The sequence below is a fragment of the Camellia sinensis genome, chromosome 10, assembly GCF_055761805.1.
Source record: "Camellia sinensis isolate YWXY chromosome 10, ASM5576180v1, whole genome shotgun sequence".
NCBI classification, from domain to species: Eukaryota; Viridiplantae; Streptophyta; class Magnoliopsida; order Ericales; family Theaceae; genus Camellia; species Camellia sinensis.
Window position 1 is genome coordinate 69,924,983 of NC_138970.1, and position 19,202 is coordinate 69,944,184.

A 19,202-nucleotide genomic window follows, 5' to 3' on the forward strand; every position below is an offset into this window, starting at 1 on the left:
GTGGGAACTCGACAGCCCGGCGGCATCACCTCGGCCTCACACGACCGTGCTGCGTAACGAATCTGAGTGCTTCACTCGCCGAGCTCCATAACAATCAAGCTCAGTAGCATTTCGACAGAGCCGAGTTCAAGACAGGTCGAGCCGGCAAATAGAAGGCCTTTCCCACCGAGCTAAACGTGTGAACCATGGAACCCGGGTTGGCAGGCGATCATCTCGGCCAAGTAAGCTCAGCCCAGACAAGGGAGCTGATCCTTGGCCGAGCAAAACCGACACTGGACATGGACAAACCCAAGTAGCTCGGTCCAAACATGGTTCTGGGCCTCAATCGGGAAAAACCACCCCTAGACAAGCCCAAGTTAGCTCGGCCCAAACACGCTCGGCCCTCATTTTGCCCGGCTTCTATCGGGGCCCAAAGCCAGATCATAAATCTCCCTCTCAATTGCCCTTTAATTCCATCCGCGCTAGCATGACTGGGATTACATGATCCGACTGCGGTAGATTCTCCCTCGGTCCTTAAACTGCAAGACGTCGACCGCGCTACTCCCTACGACCAGTTTCTTGATTTGCTCGGTCGACGGCTCAACTCTTTTTCCTATCTCTTCAATACTGATGCCGCTGTCAATAGGGACACGCGTCCTTCGCACATTGGCCTCGAATGGCCAACCCAACCGTCTTTTCACATTCAAATTTTTGGCGGTTCTTTCTCTCCTATAAACACGCCTCTGCCCCTTCACATTTTCTTCTTACTGTTTCTCCTCCGCTCCTAACGATAAAACGCTGTAGTGCCATCCTCTCTACCCAAACACTGTTCTTGTCTTGGATTGAATTTGTGCTCGAAGAATCGACTTTCGCCCCCAAACTGGTAAGTTCTTGTAATCTCTTTGTTGTTTTTCATTTGATATTGAGTCTAGGGCAAGATTGAAGTAGGTGTTAGGACGTCACTCCCCAATATCCACCTCTGTCCCTTCTCTCTCAACTGTTCTTCAACTTTTGTGATGAACACATGACGATCTGGGGCGGACCGGGCTCCAGGTCTTCTTTTGATCCCAAAAAATACCAAAACCGAACAAGTTACGAGTTTGCAAAACTCGCGTAGGAATCGAGGTAACAGAGTGCTGGACCACTCGACCGGGCTAAAATCTGGTCTGCTTGAGCGGCCGAGCTTCTGGGTTTACCCTTGTGACCGAGATGGTTTGGCACTCCATCTGACCGAGCTAAAGTCAAGCTCGTTTTGCGCTACCGCGCTCCCACTTACACTTACACTTCTTTTTACTGTAGAGTCCAAGGGGACCACGCACCAATACTGAGGCTCTCTAAAGCCGAGCAGCCATCAACCGAGAATTTTGCCAAATAAACACAGTCGTGTTAAAATTAGTCGGCTTCACATGGGGCGTTACCGCTTCCTGGTCGACACGCCGGTCGCACTAGCCGAGTTCCGGGAAGAGTACAGCGTCCCCGCAGACGTACATCTTGAGCTCGGTACCGAGGACACAACCCCTTGGGGCAGACTGGACCAATGTCCTTTCATCGTGCTTTCCATAATTGAAGGTGGCCTTCGCTTCCCGATTAACCTTCTATTGTGCGAGTTCTTGAGGCGCACCGGGCTAGCATCAACCCAAGTTTCAACCAACACCTATCGAGTAATAAACGGGATAGCCGAGCTGAATAACCGGCTGGGCCTTAACCTAGGATTAGCCGAGATACTTCGCTAGTACACCCTCGGGCATACAGGCGACGGACTTAACTACTACCTAAAGATAAGGCCGGGCAAAGAGAAGATTGTAACCGGCACCCTAGATAAGGATATGCACGACGATGACTTTTTCTGGGTGTTTGGAAATTACGAAACAGCTAACGTGCCCGGCTGGTACATCAGCAAGAACTTCGGTTCAACATGTAAGCCGTGCTTACTGCTCGGTCAAATTCTTTTACTTCAGTATTCTGTACTAATACCTTTTCTTCTTTTCCTCTTTGCAGCCATCGAAGTTTTGCAAGCCAACTACCATAATCCCAACGAAGCACCCATCAGAACTGTGTTGCGGTACCGTAATCGGGATTGCCACGACCTTCTCAGCTACGTACCGACTTACAAATACTCCGCTCCACACCGAAGTAGAGTAACGAATTTTCTCCGCACACCGTCTCCGCCACCCGATCCAACACTACCGGACATGCCCCTTATCCGGCTAACCGAAGAAGAAGAAATGGCTAAGCGAAGCCGGATCAAAAACCTCATCACCGCCACCTCAATCGAGCTGCCGAGCATCCCTTCCCGTACAGTTGTTGTCGGTCAAACAAGTAGGGACGTGGTTGCGTTGGCGTCAACTGTCGCGGCGCAGACCACCAAGGACACCCGCCGAGCCCGAAAAAGGCCCCGAACAGCTGATCCCACAGCTGAGCTCGTTGTAGAGCTGAACACCGAGCAACCCGCAGTCGCATTTGCGCCTACTTCGCCTTGGAAGCCCTAGTTGAAGCACCAGAGTAAGGAGATCCCGGTAAATACTTCGGTCAAAGGCGACAAGGAACACCTCCTAGCCTTCAATCTGACCAAAGCCCTCCTCCTGCCGAGCGACATGACCGGCAGTGATCACGTGCCCGACACCCGACTCGTGAAGTCCTCGGTCAAGTCTATGACCCGGGTAAGAATTTCGCATGCTTTATTCAAATTTTTCCAAGTGTTTGCACTGTTGGCTTTCTTTACTCAATATCTCTTCTTGCAGGCCATCCAGAAACAACATCTGGTGATGGACCGGATTCACAGACTCCGGCAGAAGGCAACCGACGCCGCCAGCTAGGTTGAGCACCTTCAAATCGAGCTGGGACGGTCAAAAACTTCTCTAGAGTTTGCTAATACTAACAATTCCAAATTGCTCGGCCAACTGGGAGCTGTTGAGAAGGAAAGGGACACTCTCCAGGCCGAACTGGATGCGTTAAAGCAGTCAAGGAAGGATGAAGTGGATGAGGCGAACAACGAAGGTTTCAGGGAGGCCGAGGAAAGCTACACCAAGCAAGTCGAGGCCACCAAGGACATTTTCTTCAAGTCCGGCTGGAAGGCTGCTTGCGAACAGCTCGGTCAAGGATCTAGAATCGATGTGTTTGCCTCTCCCCCCGCTGCCTTTCTGCCGGCCTACATGGTGCCATATGCAAACGATGTCTTCAGTGCCCTGCAAGCTGAGGCCGAGAAAGAAGGCGGGGACAACGCCGAAGACGATGCCGAGGGATGAAACCGCCCTAAAGACGCCGACCAGGCTGAGTCTGGCGCTCGAGAAACCACAACTCCGGTCGACTTGGAGGCAGTCGCAACCAGGGATAACTTTGCTGACCTTTCCCCCTTAGTGTAGTTTTCTTTTTTCTTTTTTTTAAAAAAAAAGAATGTAACCGGGCTGCCTGCCCCACTTTATGTAATTCAGTTTCTCATCAATGAAAAGTTTTGATTTCTTTAATTGTCGCACTGCTTTGTTGACTATGTCCCACCATCTCGGCAAGAACCTTTAAGCAAAACGTCAACTACTTTAGCCGGGGTAAAGCACCTCGGCTAAATCTTTTGCAAATCACCAACTTCTGTAGCCGGGACGAAGCATCTCGGCTAAAGCCTTTAGCAAATCATCAACTTATTTAGCCGGAATAAAACATCTCGGTTGAAACCATAGAGTTGAGTAAATCATCAACTCATTCAACCGGAGTAAAACATCTCAGTTGAATCCACAGAGTTGAGTAAATCATCAACTCATTTAACCGGAGTAAAAGATCTCGGTTGAAACCACAGAGTTGAGTAAATCATCAACTCATTCAACCGGAGTAAAACATCTCGGTTGAAACCACAGAGTTGAGCAAATCATTAACTCTTTCAACCGAAGTAAAGTATCTCGGTTGAAACCATAGTTGAGTAAATCATCAACTCATTCAACCGGAGTAAAACATCTCAGTTGAAACCACAGAGTTGAGTAAATCATCAACTTTTTCAACCGGAGTAAGACATCTCGGTTGAAACTTCAGAGTTGAGTAAATCATCAACTCATTCAACCGGAGTAAAACATCTCAGTTGAAACCATAGAGTTGAGTAAATCATCGACTCTTTCAACCGGAGTAAGACATATCGGTTGAAACCTCAGAGTTGAGTAAATCATCAACTCATTCAACCGGAGTAAAACATCTCGGTTGAAACTACAGGGTTGAGCAAATCATCGACTCTTTCAACCGGAATAAGACATCTTGGTTGAAACCTCAAAGCAGGCATCGAAAATAGCAAAATGCTTCAGCAAAGATAAGTCACTCCTATTATATTTGACAAAAGAAGCGTTACATTCGAAAGTGTGGGGAAAACAAATCCTTCCTCAAAAAATTACATAAGAATGAAAAATATTAAAAATAGTACAGTTTGAGGTTAGCCGCATTCCATGGCCGGGGTACGCCTTTGCCATCCAAATCTTCCAAATGGTATGCCCCCTTGCTCGCTAGACCGGTTACCTTGTAGAGCCCTTCCCAGTTTGCCCTTAGCTTCCCTTCGCCCGGCACCAGTGTGTTGTCCATGACCTTCCTTAAAACCCAGTCGCCCACTTTAAACGATCTGGGGTGCACGATTTTGTTGTATTTCTTGGACAATTCTTGTTGGTATGCGGCCACGTGGATCAAAGCTTTTTCTCGGCGCTCATCAGCTAGGTCCAATTCCATTGCGACTGCTTCAAAGTTCATCTTGGGCTCAAAATTTTCACTGTGGATGGTGGGCATGCCGATTTTCAATGGGATGACCGTTTCCATGCCGTATGCCAGGGCAAAAGGAGTTTCCCCGGTGGAATGCCTCGGGGTAGTCCGATATGTCCAAAGGACACTTGGGAGTTCCTCGGCCCATTTCCCTTTGGCTTTCTCAAGTTTTTTCTTCAACTCATCAAGAATGGTCTTGTTTGATGCTTCGGCTTGGTCGTTGAACTGTGGGTAAGCCGAAGTGGAGTTGTAGAATTCGATCTTCAATTCTTCACAAAATCCTCTAAATAAGCGCTCGTCAAATTGGGTGCCATTATCAGAAATTAGAATCTTGGAGACACCAAACCACGTTACCACATTCTGCTAGACAAGCCGTTTGACGTCTTTCTCCTTAATAATCGCCAGAGGCTCAGTTTCAACCCATTTGGTGAAATAATCCGTAGCCGCAATGAAGAACTTCCGATTGCCTGGTGACGTTGGGAGTGGTTCCACTATGTCTAGCCCCCACATCGCAAAAGGCCAAGGGCTTGTGAGGGGCAGAAGTTCCCTAGCTGGTTGGTGAATTTAGTGGGCGAACTTCTGGCACTTCTCACATTTTCTAACATAATTTTGAGTGTCTGCTTGCATGCATGGCCACCAATATCCTTGCGAGATAGCTCGGTAGGCCAAAGATCTTCCCCCAATGTGACTTCCGCATATGCCTTCATGAATCTCGTATAAGAAAGCTTCCACGCTGTTTGGGTGTACACACTTGAGGTAAGGACCAGTGATGGACTTCTTGTATAAAGCGCCAGATAGAGAGAGCCAAAACTGCTCTAACTTCACCCAAACTTTATGCGCTGCCTTTTTGTCAACCGGAAGGGTCCGTTCTTTCAGGAAGAGAATGATAGGGTCCATCCAAGAAGGCCAAGCTCGGAGCAGAGTACGTCTGTCTGCTTGGGTTCCTCGATACTAGGCCTTGGAAGAAACTCAATCATAAGAGGGCTGGGAGATGTTCTGTCGACCATGGAAACTAGACCGGCTAATTCATCCGCTCGGCCGTTATCTTCACGACCAATTTGTTAGACCCTTATTGCCTGGAATCGCTTGATGTGTTCTCTTACGAGAGCTTGGTACTTGGCCATTCTGTCGCCTTTGGCTATGTAGACCCCAGACACTTGGTTGACAACAAGTTGGGAGTCACTGTAAACCATCAGCTCGGATGCGTGCAACTGAAGTGCGCTCTTAAGCCTGGCCAATAGCGCCTCGTATTCAGCCTTATTGTTTGACGTAGGGAATCGGAGGGTGATAGAATGCTCGATGGTCATAAAATCTGGTGAGCTCAAAACTATGCCCAGCCCGGCGCCGTGACGATTTAAGGCTCCATCGACAAAAAGTTTCCACATTTCACCGACGAAGATTTTCAACACTCTGAGGGGTCCTGGGAGGCTTGAAGGTTGATGGGATCACGGGCACTTGGCTGTTCGGTTTCAGGTTCGCCGCTGTTTGGTTCCACTTCATCCCCCCCCGGCGATGCGGTACTGGACCCAACAGGTTGGTCTGTTATGCCCAAGTCTGTCGTCGCATTGCATGGCCGCTGTACTATTCTGCCAGGGGGTGCTATGGACAGGCGCACAAGTTTCGCGTCGCCACCATCACCCGGTTGTGCAATTTCTGTTGAGCCTTCATTCACTTCCTCGGCTACTGCAGTGAGATCCACCGGGCATACTTGGTGAATTCTAGGCGAGAATTCAGTAACGAAATCAGCTAATGCTTATGCTTTTATGGCCGTTCGAGGTTGAAACTTAATGTCGAATTGTCCTAGTTCGACTGCCCACTTCAGAATTCGACCGGAGAAATCCGCCCACTCAAACAAGGCTTTCAAGGGAAATTCGGTCAACACGATGATTGTGTGAGCATGAAAGTAGTGCGCCAATTTCCTGGAGGCCATCATCAATGCCAAAGCGAGTTTTTCCAGCGGCAAGTACCTCGACTCTGCCGGTAGCAAGGTTTTGGTCACGTAAAATATAGAGAAATGTTGGATACCCTCTGACCGGACAAGCACCGCGTAACTACATGTTGTGAAACTGCCAGATACAGGTAGAGTTCTTCGCCGGGCTTGGGTGTTACCAATAGCGGAGCAGAAGACAAATACGCCTTGAGCTCGGCCAAAGCCCTGTCACATTCCTTGTCCCATGAAAACTTGGACCTCAAGGCTCAAAGGAAAGGGCGACAGCGATCTGATGACCGACTTATGAATCGGTTAAGCGCGGCGGCCATTCCGGCTAGATACTACACGTCTTTCGCTGAGTTGGGCTGTTTCAATTATTGTATGGCTTTGATTTGTGTGGGGTCCGTCTCAATGCCTTGATTTGTAACTAGGAAGCCTAGGAATTTCCCGGATCCCACGCTGAAGGCACACTTCGATGCATTTAGGCATATATTGTGCTGTTTGAGAATGGCGAACATCCCGATTAGGTCGGACAAGTGATTTGCCTGATGCCTGCTTTTGACCACCATGTCATCAATATAAGGCTCCATCATCCGGCCTAGTAGAGGAGCGAACATTTTAGTCACCATCCTTTGAAAAGTTACCCTGGCGTTCTTCAAACCAAAAGGCATGACTCGATAGCCGAAGAGTCCCCTTAGAGTGGTGAAAGAGGTTATCTCGCGGTCGGGGCCATGCATGGCAATCTGATGATAACCGCGGTAGGCATCCAAAAAACTGAGCCTGTTATACCCGGCCGTTAGATCCACCAGCTGGTCTACTCTGGGCAAAGGAAAGCTGCCTTTCGGGCAAGCTCGGTTGACGGTCTTGTAGTCAACGCAAACTCACCACTTCCTATTCTTCTTGGGTACTACGACCGTTTTTGAAATCCACCGAGGGTAGTGCACCTCCTGAATAGCCTGTGCTTCAAGCAGGTTCCTTACCTCTTCCGCGACTACCTCGGCATGATAAAGAGCCGATCTCCTTGTTCTCTGAATGACTGGGCACGCATTCGGGAAGACATTGAGTTGGTGGCAAATAAAGCTTGGGTCAACGCCGGGCATGTCATACGGCGTCCAGGCGAAGACTTCGATATTCGCCATCAAGAAATCTACCATCTCGGTCCTTTCTTGGGCGGTAAGGCTTGACCCTAGCAAAAAGAATTTGTTTGGATTTTCGGTATTGATCCGTACCTCCACCAATTCTTCAACAGCCTTGTCTTCGGCCTTGGCACCCACATCTTTAAGGGCTCCTTAGTCTTTAAGACCTTCAACCATTTGGACGAAGCCTTTGGCAACTCGGCTCCCGTTCACTGCCACGAAGCATTGCTTCGACATGACTTGATCGCCCCAAATTTCCTCAATTTCCCCTATAGCTGAGGGGAATCTCATAACCTGGTGGTAGGTCAACTGTAACAACCCTCGCATTGCCTTAGTCAAGCTCACATGAATATATATATATATAACTTTGTCTTGTTAATTTGCATTCATGAAATCCTGTTTCGTTTTATCTAAGTGTTGTTGCATGCTTTGTTCCTTGCATGGTGTGTGTTTAGCCGAGGTCATCTTAAGCCTGGGTCGCACCTTTGAATCTCTTATACCTAGGACTATCTTTGAATCTTTTGGTTAACCTCCACTCGCACCTTGGCATATGGGCCGAGATGTCACTATTTAGGCCGAGGTGTTCATCACCAAGGCCGAGATGTGTATTATCTAGGCCGAGATGTTACCCTTGCACCTAGTGATCTTGTTCCTGGATTGGTATGACCTAGACCGAGGTGTGGCACATCTAGGTCGAGGTGTGGCACAGCTAAGTCAAGTGTTGTCCTTCCTAGCCGAGATCATTGAGACCTTACTTGCCGAAGCCTTGTCCTTAGCCAAGATCATTACCTGCCGGAGTGCCTATGCCATCTTGCTTGTTGAACACACTTTGTCATAGTCTTGTCTTTTCACTCAGTCACCTTTTTGAGAAGAGCCAACCAGCCGATGCCACGTGTCCCAGCAGAGGGTTAAGTTAGTGAGCTGTTGAGAAACACATCATTTTGTATCATATCCTTGTCTTTTAGAGAGAGAGGCTCTAGGAAGAAGAATGAGGAGTTCTTAGAGAGGGAATAGATTTCCAAGCTTGATCTTCACACCTTGAGCCGTTAGATTCGTGTCTTGAGGTTAGAATCTTGATCTACTCTTGTTGTTCTTATTGTTCATCTAGCTGCATTGCATGATCGAGCGCGAATTGTATGCCATGCATTGATTTAAAGTTTGGTTTTAGAAAGAGAAAGTGATATTCATGTGTTCTTGAATAAAAGCCTTGTTTGATCCGACAGCTTGTATCAAGATTCATGTTTTCGTGTTTGTCTTCATAAGATCTTCAAGTATGGGTACCCAGGTCCATGTTTTCGAACTCATCTCATGAAATCCCAGATTTCGTAATGACAAGTTGTGATTGAGCATTTATGTTTCTCATGTTCTTCATGTTCATGTTCTTCATGTTCTTCAGCAGAGGGAAACGCAGATTTTCCCGACTTCATTTCCTTGAATGTGGCTATCGGGACCACACCTCAGCAAGGAGGTGTGGGACCTCGGCCAAGACCTGGTTGGTGCCCATTATGTTTTTCCGAGATGAGAAACAGTGTTATGTTTTAGTCCGACTTAGTTTTGAAGGAATGCCGAGATCATTTGCATTCATGTAAAGCTTGTTTGAGAGTGCATTCAATAGACTTTGCCATGTGTTTGTAGGACTTGGACTCTTGCTTTGACCCCGACGCTTGAAGAACTAAATGAGTGGTATTTTTAATAAAGCTATGTTATAAAGTTTTAATAAAGCTTTGCTTTGCTTTGCTTTGTTTTGGAAAAAGTATTTGTTTAGCATGAATGAATATCCTTATTTTGTGTATCATGTATTAGCCTCGTTTTGGATGACATTCTTGGCAAGTCCTTACGTGCTAGAGGACTCTAAGCTTTTGTAGCACCGTTGTTTAATGTCATCCTTTGGTATTATGTAGATGTTATTGACATCCAAGAAGCTTTGAAAGATTTGATAGATGAACTTAGTTCATCCCTTTGATTTGTAAAGTTATGATATGTATTGTTTTGGAAAAGATCTCGGATATCATTCATTCAAAGCTTTATTACTTATACCATTCACTGAGTATCCAAGCTCACCCTCTCCTTATATATATATATATATATGTAGGTGTTGAGCAAGAAGGCGGCGACGCCTAGATGATTATTTGCAACTTGTTTTGGATTTGCATTTTTGTAGCATCTTGAAGATCATGCTTCTTGGCTTGTAGTTTGCTCCTTTTGTTTATGTCGGCTTGAGAAGCCTTTTGATCAAGATGTATTATGTACTTATTTTATTGTATTCAAGTTGTAAGACCTTGATAAGATGTATGTCATTTCATTTAATCTATGCACAGCTCTTATGGACTAATTGGATTTATATATATTGCTTCCGCACTTGGACGCCCCATATGTATACTCTAATTGTGTGTGAATTTTTGTAAGTTGGCCTTTGGTAATCTCGGATTACTGGCCATCACGACACCATTCTAGGGGCGAATGGTGTCATGACAGATTGGTATCAGAGCACAAGTTTCTTATAGTACGTTATTCACACACTTTGAGTCCTAAAGAGCTTAGGATTTCCCTTAGAATGATATTAGGATTGCATCATATTGCTTGCTACTCGACAAGGTATGCATCATCTCGGCATGATCATTTGTTACTTGTATACATGTCTATTTGTTTATTTTGTTTTAAAGTCACATTTTGCGTACTCCTAGCATCATGAGAAGGGGTAGACCTCTAGTTGGCTGAGATCAATTCGAGGACAGATTGGACAGATTAGAAAGGATGGTAGAGGATTTGGCCCATGAGTTGAGCTAAGCAAGGCAACAAAACACAAGCACTACATCTACTCAGGCCGAGCAGACAGATGGCCGACGTGAAGTTCCACCTCCACCTCCTCCAGTACCACAAGTGCCTCCGCAACCAGCTTTGTATGGGGATGGCACGTTGACCTTGATCAAAGAATTCAAGAAGATGAATCCGCCGAAGTTCCAAGGAGGTATAGAGCCGATGAAGGCAGAAGCATGGGTTCTTGAGATGGAGAAGCTGTTCGAGGTTTTTCCCAGCACCGACGCTCAGAAGGTGTCATTGGCAGCATTCACATTGGATGACGACGCTCGTAGATGGTGGATGATGATCCGAGAAGGCAACCTAGGTTTGACTTGGGCCAGATTTTTGGAGTTGCTCTACGACAAGCACTTTCTCCTCAGTGTCCGAGATCACAAGACCACAGAATTCTAGATGTTGACGCAGGGTAACAAAATAGTGGCTGAATATGATCATGCTTTCACCGAGTTGGCAAGGTATGCACCCCACATGGTCAATAACGAATACAGGAAAGTTAGGAAGTTTGAGAGCGGACTTCGGCGCCCAATGCAAGATCGAGTTAATATGCTCAACATGCCGACGTATGCCGGAGTGTTAGATAAAGCCATCCTAGCAGAAGCTAACTTGAGCAGAAGCCAGAGTTCAGGGGAGAATCAGAGAAAGAGGCAGGATTATGACAATCGCCAAGCAACATCCGATGTCAATAAGAAGGTAAATGTGGATAATTCAAGCAACTCAAATCAGGAAAGTGGCACCAGGCTGACATGTACAAGTTGTGGGAAACAACATTTTGGGGTTTGTTATCGGGTATCTAGAGCATGTTTTGAATGCGGTGAGATGGGTCATCGTATTAAGGATTGTCCCAAGGTAAAGTCTAGAGACGACAGGAAGAAATGAGAACCTGACATCCGGAGTCGTTTTGGGGACAAGTAAGTTAAGTTTGGGGACCAAACTTCTTTAAGGGGGAAGGATGTAACAACCCTCGCATTGCCTTAGTTATGCTCACATGCATATATATATATATATATAACTTTGTCTTGTTAAGTTGCATTCATGAAATCCTGTTTTGTTTTATCTAAGTGTTGTTGCATGCTTTGTTCCTTGCTTTGTGTGTGTTTAGCCGAGGTCATCTTAAGCCTGGGTCGCACCTTTGAATCTTTTATACCTAGGACTATCTTGGAATCTTTTGGTTAACCTCCACTCGCACCTTGGCATATTGGCTGAGATGTCACTATCTAGGCCGAGGTGTTCATCACCAAGGCCGAAATGTGTATTATCTAGGCCAAGATGTTACCCTTACACCTAGTGATCTTGTTCCTGGATTGGTATGACCTAGACCGAGGTGTGGCACATCTAGGCCGAGGTGTGGCACAGCTAAGTCAAGTGTTGTCTTTCCTAGCCGAGATTATTGAGACTGTACTTTCCAAAGCCTTGTTCTTAGCCGAGATCATTACCTGCCGGAGTGCCTATGCCATCTTGCTTGTTGAACACACTTTGTCATAGTCTTGTTTTTTCACTCAGTCACCTTTTTGAGAAGAGCCAACCAGCTGATGCCACGTGTCCCAGCAGAGGGTTAAGTTAGTGAGCTGTTGAGAAACACATCATTTTGTATCATATCCTTGTCTTTTAGAGAGAGAGGCTCTAGAAAGAAGAATGAGGAGTTCTTAGAGAGGGAATAGATTTCCAAGCTTGATCTTCACACCTTGAGCCATTAAATTCGTGTCTTGAGGTTAGAATCTTGATCTACTCTTGTTGTTCTTATTGTTTATCTAGTTGCATTGCATGATCGAGCACGATTTGTAAGCCATGCATTGATTTAAAGTTTGGTTTTAGAAAGAGAAAGTGATATTCATGTGTTCTTGAATAAAAGCCTTGTTTGATTCGAAAGCTTGCATTAAGATTCATGTTTTTATGTTTGTCTTCATAAGATCTTCAAGTATGGATACCCAGGTCTATGTTTTCGAACTCATCTCATGAAATCCCAGATTTCGTAATAACAAGTTGTGATTGAGCATTCATGTTTTTCATGTTCTTCATGTTCATGTTCTTCAGCAGAGGGAAATCTATATTTTTCCGACTTCATTTCCTTGAATGTGGCCATCAGGACCACACCTCAGCAAGGAGGTGTGGGACCTCGGCCAAGACCTGGTTGGTGCCCATTATATTTTCCCGAGATGAGAAACAGTGTTTTGTTTTGGTCCGACTTAGTTTTGAAGGAATGCTGAGATCATTTGCATTCATGTAAAGCTTGTTTGAGAGTGCATTCAATAGACTTTGCCATGTGTTTGTAGGACTTGGACTCTTGCTTTGACCCCGACGCTTGAAGAACAAAGTGAGTGGTATTTTTAATAAAGCTATGTTATAAAGTTTTGGTAAAGCTTTGCTTTGTTTTGTTTTGGAAAAAGTATTTGTTTAGCATGAATGAATACCCCTATTTTGTGTATCATGTATTAGCCTTGTTTTGGATGACATTCTTGGCAAGTCCTTACGTGCTAGAGGACTCTAAGCCTTTGTAGCACAAGTCCTTACGTGCTAGAGGACTCTAAGCTTTTATAGCACCTTTGTTTAATGTCATCCTTTGGTATTATGTAGATGTTATTGACATCCAAGAAGCTTTGAAAGATTTGATAGATGAACTTAGTTCATCTCTTTGATTTGTAAAGTTATGATATGTATTGTTTTGGAAAAGATCTCGGACATCATTCATTCAAAGCTTTATTACTTATACCATTCACTGAGTATCCAAGCTCACCCTCTCCTTATATATATATATATATATATATGTAGGTGTTGAGCAAGAAGGCGGCGACGCCTAGATGATTATTTGTAACTTGTTTTGGATTTGCATTTTTGTAGCATCTTGAAGATCATGCTTCTTGGCTTGTAGTTTACTCCTTTTGTTTATGTCAGCTTGAGAAGCCTTTTGATCAAGATGTATTATGTACTTATTTTATTGTATTCAGGTTGTAAGACCTTGATAAGATGTATGTCATATCATTTAATCTATGCACAGCTCTTATGGACTAATTGGATTTATATATATTGCTTCCGCACTTGTAAGCCCCATACGTATACTCTGATTGTGTGTGAATTTTTGTAAGTTGGCCTTTGGTAATCTCGGATTACTAGCCATCACGACACCATTCTACTAGGGGCAGAATGGGGTCGTGACATCGACGTTACAACCTGCATAGCGTGAAGCCATCCCCTACTGAGGATCAGATTATATGTAGATGACACCTTCAATACCCAGAACCCCACCTGTTTGACCACGGATCCGGCTTTGACCTGTAAAATTATCTTTTCCATAGGCCACTTGGGTTGTGAGTTGAAACCGACCAGTGGCGAAGTTGCTAGGGCCAAGTCTGTGTCCCGGAGTTTGAGCTACTTGAATGCATCGTAGTATATAATCTCAAGTGAGCTTCCCTGGTCAATCAAGATGCGCCTGACATCGAACTCTCTGATGTGGAGGGTGACCACTAAGGCGTCGTTGTGTGGCGTTTGAATGCGCTCTAGGTCCCTAGTTGAGAAACTAATCACGTTTTTTTCCTCGGTCTTCCCCTTTTTGACCGCGGGCTAGATTGACAAAACTTCCCTCATATGTTCTGCCTTTTTGATCATTCCTTGGAGCTCGCACACACGCGTCGGCTCCACTATGCCGTGGATCACATTGACCACTTCTTGAGGGGGCGCCTCTAAGTCATCCAAACCATTAGGATCAGCTGGGGTAGGATGCGCGGCTTTGACGCCCCCATCAATGTAAAGGTCTAAGTGATCAGCGGCGACTAACTCCTCAAGATGTTGCTTCAAAGGTAAGCAGTCCTCTGTCCGGTGTCCTCGCTCCCTATGATAAGGGCAGCGGTGCCGCAGATTGAAGCCTTTTTGCGCATCGCCCAACTTAGCAGGAAATCGGACGTAATCCTCGTCACGGATTTCACTAAGTATGCGATAGATTGGAATCTTAAATACCGTGGTGATGCCCGTCTGGGTGTTCAACCTTCTGTTAGCATCAGCCGCGTCATTGCAGGAATATTCTGCTCGGTCGTTGTGGCGACCTCTACCCCGGTTTTGATGATTTGGTCCACGGTCTGATTCCCCGACGCGATCACTTGGACGGTTAATCTCCTGTCCGATCGCGTGCACCTTGCCAGCCGCCCTTTTTTCTGTTACCACCAAATTTGTCTTCGCGGTGGATGCTGCCGCATCATCCTCTACCCGGAGGTGCTCATTGATGCGCTGCATTAGTTGCCCCATCGATGTCGGCTGGTTCATTGTAAGTGAGTCCCTCAGCCTATGCCCAACTGGGAGACCGCGCTTATATTGGGTGATTACCAGGTTAATCGGGCAATCTAGGATCTCATTGAAGGTTTCCCAATACCTAGAGTTGTATGCCTTGAGGGTGTCATTTGACTCCATCTTGACACTTAGAAGGTGGTCCACTTCCATTGGCGTTTTGGTGTTGGTTTTGAAACGAGTCACGAATGCTTTTGCCAACTGTTGCCATCTCTCAATGCTCTCTTTTGGGAGTTTCTTAAACCATTTCAAGCCCAGTTCGCCCAAGCTGGATAGGAAAATTAGGCATATAAGGGCATCATTTCGCCTGTGTCCGGCCATATCCTGCTGGAAGTGGCCTACATGCATGTACGGATCACTTTTTCCGTCATAAAGTGTAAACTTGGGCTGGTGAAAGCCCGCTGGGAGCGGCGTGGTCTCTATTTCAAGGGAGAAGGGGGAGGCGTTCAGCCTTTCCAAGTCGGTGTCCAAAGGAACTGGTACGGCCAAACGGGGCGGCGGCATCATAACCTTCTCACTATGGTGACCTCCGTAGGATAACCGCTGGAACGCCGGCACCCTTTCCGCCTCCTGTCGGCGAGCTTGCTCCTTCAGGACATCCCTCAAGTCCTATGAACAGACGGAGTATGAATATCCCGAAGTGGTCGACGGATGCGAGGGATGGTAGGTACTATCTTGCGCTATAGACTTCTCTACAGGCGTGTCTAGGTCTCTACCCCTATAGCTTCTGGTGATAGAAAGATAGGGAGTGCGCCGCTGGCTCTAGCTTCCTGAACGGCGGGGTTGGGTGCGCTCACTGTGGTCTCCCACTCCAGCAACACCCTTCCCTTTGACCTAGCGTTTGAGAACTTCCATCTCTGCTGCCATTCTTTGGATGACGGCATCTTGGTCCCTTAACTTGTGCTCCAGATGTCGAGCATGTGATTCTCTTCACTGCCAGTGTGCGTCTGGGCTCTGAGAGCGACTAAAACTTCTGGAGCGCTTATCTTGTGCATCTCTCGGAGGTCCTCCTAGGGAAGTCTCTAGATCCGCCATGTTTGGAATGGCGGGGAGTCCGTCTCTCCGTCTGGCTGACTCCGGGGTAACACCGTCAATGGCAGACAATGGTGTTTCGTCATTGTTCGCCATGGGAGGCGATCAGGTGAGCTCAGAGGACAAGGTTTTGTCTGCAAAAATATTCCCACAGATGGCGCCAATTGTACTGGGAGGAAATATTCGTCGTTGTTCGTACTCCTTTCGTCCAAGCTTCGAATCTATCCGATCAACCTGAGAACACAACGGCGGTGAGCTACCTGGCGGTGTGTTACCGGAAACCCCTCCGACGGTCAAGTTAGCACACACCCAGAGAGAGAGAGAGATAGAAGCTCAATGAATGTAAATCTATCTTACCAAATGATGTTTTTTCCCAGCATGGGGGGCATAGTCATGCTTATATACTTTCTGCGCTCAACTCTGCACCCATTAGTCTCTTGACATGTGGAGCTACTCTCCCATTTGTCAGCACAAATCCAGCGAACACCACCTAACCAAACCGCCAGACAACATTAGCAGGAACTCGGCAGCCCGGCGGCATCACCTTGGCCTCACACGACCGTGCTGCGTAACGAATCTGAGTGTTTCACTCGCCAAGCTCCATAACAACCGAGCTCAATAGCATTTCGGCAGAGCTGAGTTCAAGACAGGTCGAGCGAGCAAACAGGAGGCCTTTCCCGCTGAGCTAAACGTGCGAACCATGGAACTCGGGTTGGTGGGCGATCATCTCGGCCAAGTAAGCTCGGCCTAGACATGGGAGCTGATCCTTGGCCGAGCAAAACCGACACTGGACATGGACAAACCCAAGTAGCTCGGTCCAAACATGGTCCTGGGCCTCGACCGGGAAAAACCACCCCTGGACAAGCCCAAGTTAGCTCGGCCCAAACACGCTCGGCCCTCATTTTGCCCGACTTTTATCGCGGGCCAAAGCCAGATCATAAATCTCCCTCTCAGAATCCCAAATATTTTACATAATATTCTACACAATCTCTCACATTACTAATGAATATGGTTAAACTTTAGGGAAAATTAGTGCTTGCATATGATTGACTTAGCCCTTCAGTGCCAACCTAGTTGGGATTGTTGTGGTTAGCTATGATGCTTATTGCACTTCTCCTCCCTTTATTGACGTTTGCTTTTCACTTTTATATAGCTTTTTCATCAATAAAGTTTACTTTTTGCTGATAAAAAAAAAAGTTTGCAAAATGATAATATTTATTTATTTTTTAATTATTAATTTTATTTTATTTTATTTTTGGCAAAGTTAGGAAATTAGCAAGTTAGTAATTAGATTAGGCTTTTAAATCTTATAGTTTAAACCAAGTTCCACTTTGGTCCCTATGATTTCAAATTAAATAGTTTGGTCTATATACTTTAAATCTAGTTTTAGTTTGGTCCTTCTATTCAAGTTGGAAGTTAAAATTAACAATTTTGAAATGTACACATAGAAAAAAATAATGAAAATTTGGATGAGATAATCAAATTGAAATTGGAATTAAAATATAGGGATCAAAATAAAATTTGAGTCAAATTATAAAAGTGAAAAATAAAATTAACTTCTAAAAATATTTTCACAAGGTAAATACTAGTTAGTCAAAATGGTGAAATAAGGTACTAAACCTAACCACACGGCTACCTCACTAACAACCATGGTGTGTCCAACGCAGTAATACTACAAATTTAGATTTAACTATTTAGATTTATCATTTTATGGTTCAGATTTATTTCACACATATACCACACACTACACAAATTCAATCTGAACTACACATTCTCATTCTTGGTAAATTCGGCGTAGTTAAGTGGGGTTCATATAATTATTGGTGTCCAACAATAATGGAAATCCCTTCCGGAGGTGGTGCAAGTATTTTTTTAAATATATTTTTATAGTAAATATTATGTAATTTTTTAATAAAATTACAGTAATTTGTGATTCAAAAATAAATTTAGGCATTTTTGTAATGTTTAACTTTATTTTTTAATAACAAACTCTCGTAAATCTATTAGAAAATTAGGGAATAAGTATCACAAATTGTCATAATATATACCAAAAAAACACGTAAAATGATGCATATGAGATACAATGAACTTTGTATTTAAGAATTAGTAGTATATAAATATTCTTGAGATGGGTCATACAATACACACCTATTTTTATAGTACGCAAGTTGTGATAATTGTGGTATTAATATTACAAATTTAATAATTAAATCACTTTCAGTCATAATTAAAAATAAATAAATAATAATGGGTCATAACCAAAATTCACTTGAAACATAACTAAAGACCTCATTGGTCATAATTAAAATAGTAACCGCAATATGCCATAATCAACACCACAATAAGTCATAAACCAAATATCATTTCAGGTATAACGAAAAAAAATTCGATCATTACCAAAGTAACAATTACAATTAGTCATAACTAAATCATACCCAACACTATAATGAATCATACCTAAATCATGACAAACATCACTATTGATTATATCTAAGAACCATAAAATTCATAATTAAACATTTTGTTTTGGGTAAACTTCACTTTGCCCCCTGTGGTTTGAGTTATGTACGGTTTACCTCCTAACGTTTGGAAATAATCACATAACCCCAACGTAGTTTGTGGACTAAAGTGAACCATTAAACATTCGGTCCAACTTAACAACAAGTGTAAAACATGTGGTAGACAAAAAAAGGTTATATGCTTATTTCCAAATTTCAAGGTGGCAAATCGCATATGGAATAAAGCACAAGGGGTTAAAGTGCACTTACCTTTCAAACAAATGAAGAAAATATAAGGGTATTTTAATCTTTTTTATTAAATCGTTAACGGGTCTAACGGTGCACTTCAGTCCACAAATCACAAGGGAGTTATGCGGTCATTTCTAAATATTAAGGGGGTTAAACTGCACATAACCCAAACTACAAAGGGTAAAGTGAAGTTTTCCCTTTTTCTTTTGAACGAAATAATTAAACATATGATACACATCATTTTTATTGTGTGAATTATAGAATTTCTCTCTTCACATTGGGGACGGAGGGAGCATGGGCCCAGGAGGGGCACGTGCCCCTCCTCAACTTTCTAAAATCTATGTTTTAGTATAGGTTTATAAATAGTCTTTCAATTTCCCCCTCTAAATTTGATTATACTCTCTTTTTTATTTTCTCTTTTTTTAAAAATAATTCTTATAATTTGTACTATTCAAATGTTTATTTTATGACAGAAATTACCTTTATGATGTTATAAAGTCTATCTTTAAATGTTTGTTTTCTATTATTTTTTATAATATTTGCTAGTTAGTTCTTATTGGTATTTTT

At 44.3% G+C, this 19,202-nt stretch overlaps 1 protein-coding gene across 1 annotated transcript in view; it reads left to right on the forward strand.

Annotated features, from left to right (window-relative positions):
* Positions 1 to 19,202, forward strand: part of LOC114282126 (putative disease resistance protein At4g19050) — a 121,196-nt gene that overhangs the window by 99,820 nt on the left and 2,174 nt on the right. The window lies entirely within an intron of this gene.